Source organism: Bos taurus, chromosome 8 (assembly GCF_002263795.3).
Source record: "Bos taurus isolate L1 Dominette 01449 registration number 42190680 breed Hereford chromosome 8, ARS-UCD2.0, whole genome shotgun sequence".
Lineage (NCBI taxonomy): Eukaryota > Metazoa > Chordata > Mammalia > Artiodactyla > Bovidae > Bos > Bos taurus.
This window is the reverse complement of record NC_037335.1, coordinates 71,464,668-71,471,218: the sequence shown is the minus strand read 5'-3', so window position 1 is coordinate 71,471,218 and position 6,551 is coordinate 71,464,668.

The window sequence follows — 6,551 nt, the reverse complement described above, 5'->3', positions numbered from 1 at the left end:
TGTTCCATACCAAATCTGTAAACACTATTCAAATTCATCATAGAATGGAAAACCCTACGTAACTTATCTTCTGGTAGGTGCTCAGGCTTACTTCCTATAATTCCCAAAGCAAATCCTTTCTCTTCAGGCTAGTCCAGCAGTCCTTTCTTCATGTACAAATGGAATCTTTTAAAAAGCAAGTCAAACTCAGAGTAATAGAAAACAGAATGATAGAAACCAGAGAATGGAGGTGAAAGGGAAGAGGGGAGAAATTCATCAAATGGTACTGTCAGTTATAAAATGAATACATTCTGGAGATCTGAGGTAAAACATGGTAGTCAGAGTTAATATTGGTGAATGCATGCCTGTATGCTAAGTTGTTTCAGTCATGTCCAACTCTTTGTGACCCTATGGACTGTAGCCCATCAGGATTCTCTGCCGTGGGATTCTCCAGGCAAGAATACTGGAGTGAGTTGCCACTGCCTCCTCCAAGGGATCTTCCTGACCCAGGGATTGAACCTGCTTCTCTTATGTCTCCTGTATTTGCAGGCTGGTTCTTTATCACTAGCGCCACCTGGGAAGCCTTATGCATTGTATACTTTAAAAAAAAAAATCCTTTTTGAAATATAGTTGCTTTACAATGCTGTGTTAGTTTCTGCTGTACAGCAAAATGACTCAGCTGTACATATACAAATATCCCCTTTTTTTTGGATTTTCTTCCCATTTAGGTCACCACAGAGCATTGAGTAGAGTTCCTTGTGACATACAGAAGGTTTTCATTAGTTGTCTGTTTTATACATAGGAGTGCATATATGTCAATCCCAATCTCCCAATCCATCCCACCCTCCTCTCCCACTCCTCTTTTGGTATGCATATGTTTGTCCTCTGCATCTGTGTCTCTGTTTTGATATTGCAAATCTCCTCAAGAACATGGAGTTTTGTTCTTGAAATGATTAACAATACATCATTATTGTATACTTTAGATTTGCCAAGACAGCAGACCTCACACACAGAGAATAATAACTATGGGAGGTGATTGGATATATTAATGAGTTTTATTTTGGTAATCATTTCACACACACAAAAAAAACTCCATGTCTTTAGAAGATTAAATTGATAAACACAGGAAAAGAATTATATCCCATCTAGAACCATTAAAGTTGGTCTGACAAAGAGGATGGCAAATAGCCAAGGAATGTTGAGGACATCCTCTCATTACCAAAGCAGGAAGTGGTTGGACACCCTTAAACCTCCAGCTTAACTAAATAGAAGAGAGTAGGTGTATGCTAACCTTATGGTTCCAAACATCACAGTGGGGAGTAAAGAGTTTTGAATTTTTTTTCCTTGAAGACAGTCTTTGAAAGGGGAGGGGGAAAAAACCATAAGAACAGAGTACTGAAACAGCAGAGAATGACTGGAACAGAACATTGTTAATGAAGTCAAAATATTACAGAAAAATGAGTCTAGAAATATGAAACATAAAAGCATCAACTTGGCAATTTTAGAGTAAGATTTAGTTTCTTTGACAATCTAGGTCAGTAATTTTTATATCTTCTTTGGTTCACAAAATCCTTAGATGATATGAGGAAATCTCTGGACTTTACCCTTGATTAAGTGCAAAAAAAATGAACAAAATTGGACATAGATTTTCAGGAGAGGTACTGAGCTTGTGAAGCCCATTGATAGATTCATTTTCAAAGTCAGTGTTCTAGAACGTACACCAGTTCCTGATATCAAAGGTAAGCTGTAATAACGTTGGCTAGGAGGTTGTCCCAACTCTGTTATAAATGCCATCATCACCCACTCAAACTCATCAGCCAGGAAAAACTGAGGTTTAGCCTCTAAGAAACCTCTTATATCTATTTCCTTTGTCAGGACAACACCCTCTAGGGATCTGGCCCTGAAACATTTTACCAATTTCCGAGAACACCACGTCCCTAAGCTGTATTTATTGGTCATTTTCAAAGCCTGAGAAATTCACTAAAGATGGTGAGGAAGTGAAGAAAATGAATTTGACTTGGACTTGAAGATTTGCATTCTGGCTTTAGAACAACAGATTGTGTGACTTTAAGCAATTCACTTCACCTCCCCCTACCTCAGTTCTCTAGCCTGTAAAATAATACAGTCAAATAAGATGGTTTTTAATTTTCCTTTCTGCAGAGTGGGTGACTCCAGGAGAAGGTGAGACCTGGGATTGGAGGGTCTGTTAGAATTAATGAATAGACAAAAGTGAAAATGTTAATTTCTCAGTCATGTCTGACTTTTTGTGACCACATGGACACAGGTTCCTCTGCCCCCATCAGGCTTCTCTGTCCATGGGATTTCCCAGGCAAGAATACTAGAAGGGGTTGACATTCCCTTCTCCAGGGGATCGTCCCAACCTAGGTCTCCTGCATTGCAGGCAAATTCTTTACCATCTGAGCCAATTCTATGCTTTAAGTGAATCTTTACTAGGTCTCCAAAGTGTGTAAACAACTGGCTTTATAATTTTCTCTAAAGAAATGGACATATGAAGTTGACTTTATTGAATGACTCTGGGTGTGTTATTTTGGAGTGGGAATGCCTTTCATTCACAATACTACATAGGAACATCTATTGAAAAGAGATGAGTCAACAAACTGTTTTCTTCGTCCTATTATCTTTGTAGGGCCATATTCTCAGATAAGGCTATCAACTCATAGATATTTCTGTTTTGTAGGAATATTTCTAGTGTGTCACATTGGAGAATTCTGGGCTCCTGCTTTCTCTTTCCTGAATTTAACTTTTTATGTTTCCATAAATCAATAGAAACATATACTTGTGACTCTGCATATATAGATCATATGTGCATATTATATTTTGCAATATTAATTAAATATTTTATAACATCAAAATATTGATATATTTTATATACACATATAAAATCCTATATTAATACACTCACATGTATATCTTCATTTAAAATATACCACTTTTCTGAATAGATACAAAAATGAAGCAGAATTTCTTTCCTAGCATTAAGGACTTTACAATCTTTCATAAATTCAAATCTTTCCTAAACTGCTCCATATTGTCTAATATTACTTTAAATGATCTGCAATATAATAATACCTTTCATTTATTTAGTTAATTATCATTTTACAAAGTGCTGTTTTTAACTTATCTTCATTTAATTTGTCTTAAACTCATGGGACAAGTGCTTGGCAGTAAATTCTGAACTTTCGTCTGTATAGGCTAAAAGAAAAAAATAAAAGTCAAAGAAAAGGTTTTTGTGTGCCTTTTTTTCTTTCTGTTCCTTATTTCTTCGCTGGTAAATACTCCATACATCATGGGTTAGTCTAAGAACTCAAATACCAATCCAAAAACTTTCCAAGATTTAAATCATGTCTTCATATTCAGGTTTCTTTGAAAATATGTTTCTAATTTTACATACTGCTGGTATAAGCAGTAGCCCACATCAGCACATTCATTTACAGCAAATGACTCTTTCAAAAATAATTCCTATTGCCACAGATAATGGAGACTATTCCATTTACCCAGTAAATATTCAGTGAGGACACAAGTAACACATTGGCAACAAAAACAAAAAACTGAATTTTGTTGATGAGCCCACACTTTTAGGAATAATGCTAGAGCCAGTGCCAGACACATTAATGAAAATGCAGGATGAAACCAACCAAAACTCAGAGAACAGCAGTGGCTCGATTCTGAGACAATTTAGTTCCAAAATAAAATGGAAAGTTCTGGTATTTTATAATTTTTTTAAAAAAGCAACTTTGAAACTTAAAGAGGAAATTTATCAAGTTGGAAGTTAGTTTCCCTAAGGTTTATGTTTCTGTAATTCTTGGCTCACACTCATTGACTCATTAAGTACCACCTCCAGTTGGATTTCAAACACTGAATGGTTTTGAGAGCTCTGTTGGTCTTGAATCAATGTTTTCTTTATTAACTAATTATTATTATTACTAGTAATAATAATATACAAAAATTTCTTAAGTTTCATACATGAACTAATCCTATAATATTTCTGGATGTATATCCAGAATGAACATTAATCTAAATATGTAGGGCTCCCCAATCACAAAGAAAACGAAGGGATTTAAAAAGCACAAAGTGTTTATATGGGTAGAAATGTATCCATTTTTTGTATTAATGTCCTTTGTTTCTTACTGAACAGGTCACAGTAATGTCTGGGCCTAGGGAAAAATAAACAAATATGCAAAGGTTGCTTTTCGTAACCTTTCTACTCTATTGTCTGCAATTGCTCCACCAACCATCCCATATTTGAAACAGCTTTTTGCATTATATACCTCAAGAACTTCATGAATATCTTTGTAAATTTAGTAAATGTTTATCGATTGCCTACTATATGTGGGCAAATTCTAGGGACCACAGATAAAACAGAGATGATGGGATATACTCTCTGCTGTCACTTAACATTCCAAATGAGGATATAAAATGAGACAAATTTTAAAATACACCAAAGGCAGTGTGCATTTGTTATCGTAAAAGAGATTCATGTATTTGATTTGGTTTTATTATTATTGTTGGGCTTCCCTGGTGGCTCAGATGGTAAACAATCTGCCTGACCTGCCTCTTGAGAAATATGTATGCAGGTCAACAAGCAACAGTTAGAACCAGACACGGAACAATAGACTGGTTCAAAATTGGGAGAGGAGTACATGAAGGTTGTATATTGTCACCTTGCTTATTTAACTTCTGTGCAGAGTACATCATGCAAAATACTGGGCTGGATGAAGCACAAGCTGGAATCAAGATTGCTGGGAGAAATATCAATAACCTCAGATATGCAGATGACACCACCCTTATGGCAGAAAGCGAAGAAGAACTAAAGAGCCTCTTGATGAAAGTGAAAGAGGAGAGTGAAAAAGCTGCCTTACAAGTCAACATTCAGAAAACGAAGATCATGGCATCCAGTCCCATCACTTCATGGTGAACACATAGGGAAACAATGGAAACAGCAAGAGACTTTCTTTTCTTGAGCTTCAAAATCACTGCAGATGGTGACTGCAGCCATGACACTAAAAGATGCTTTCTCCTTGGAAGAAAAGTTGTGACAAAGCTAGACAGCCTATTAAAAAGCAGAAACATTACTTTACCAACAAAAGTCCATCTAGTCAAAGCTATGGTTTTCCAGTAGTCAAGTATGGATGTGAGAGCTGGACCATAAGGAAAGATGAGCACCAAAGAATTGATGCTTTTGAACTGTGGTGTTGGAAAAGACTCTTGAGAGTCCCTTGGGCTGCAAGGAGATCCAACCAGTTCATCCTAAAGGAAATCAGTCCTGAATATTCATTGGAATGACTGATGTTGAAACTGAAACTCCAATACTTTGGCCATATGATATGAAGAATTGACTCATTGGTGAAAACCCTGATGCTAGGAAAGATAGAAGGCAGGAGGAGAAGGGACAACAGAGGATGAGATGGTGAGAAGGGAACGTCAGAGGGTGAGATGGTTGGATTGTATCACCCACTCGATGAATATGAGTTTGAGCAAGCTCTGGGAGTTAGTGATGGACAGGGAAGCCTGGTGTGCTGCCGTCCATGGGGTCGCAAAAGTCGGACACGACTGAGCATACTGAACTGAACTGAGGAAAGATTGCGCATTTAGGAGATTTGTTGTCTAGGAAAGAGGAAGATATCTTGGTAATATAAGTAGATCTAGGATGAAGGAGAATTTATACTGAGGTGGTAAGACCTCAACGTGCCTGAAGGCAATAAGTCAATGACTAGGGAGTGAGGGAAGAGGCTGGGCAGAGAGATGACTTAATACCTAATAGGAGCAGGAGAAGATGGGCTTCAGTTAACCTGATCTTTAGAAGGAATTTTGGGCAGGATCAAAGAGGGACAGAAAATATGATAATTCAAGGAAATATCCAGATAAAATGCAAAAATGTTCAAGGGACTTCTGATTGGATGGACCCAACATGGCATCACAGACTCAATGGACATGAGTTTGAGCAAACTCCAGGAGATAGTGAAGGACAGGAAAGCCTGGTATATTACAGTCCATGGGATCTCAAAGAGTTGGACCTGACTTAGCGACTGAACAACTAATTATTTTTCATAATAGAGTCAAGAGCAGCAAGGAGGTACAGACTTTATCATGGGCTTTATCAGCTACTCACAGGAGCTGAAATGAGACAGAAGAAGAGATTTGAAGGAAATGAAAAAAGTTTGAAACAGCCATTTTAGATAATGCAACAGAGACAACACAATAATTAAATAAAAGAATTATTGGATAATAATTCTTGGTGTCTCCCTGGTGTCTAGTGGTTAAGTTTTCACTTTCCAATGCAGGGGTTGTGGATTATGCCTCCCAGCCAAAAAAAAACAAAAAACAAAATATAAAACAGAAAGAGTATTGTAACAACAGTAAAGACTGAAAACGGTCCACACACTGAGTGTATTCCAAAGGTGACTCAGTTACTTTAACAATAAATCTCAGGTAATCATAAAAGACCTGGGTAAAGCTATTTCAGATTTATTTAGTGGCTTAAAAAGAGAATGGGAGGGAGGTTCAAAAGGGAGGGGATATATGTATACCTATGGCTTATTTATGTTCAGGTT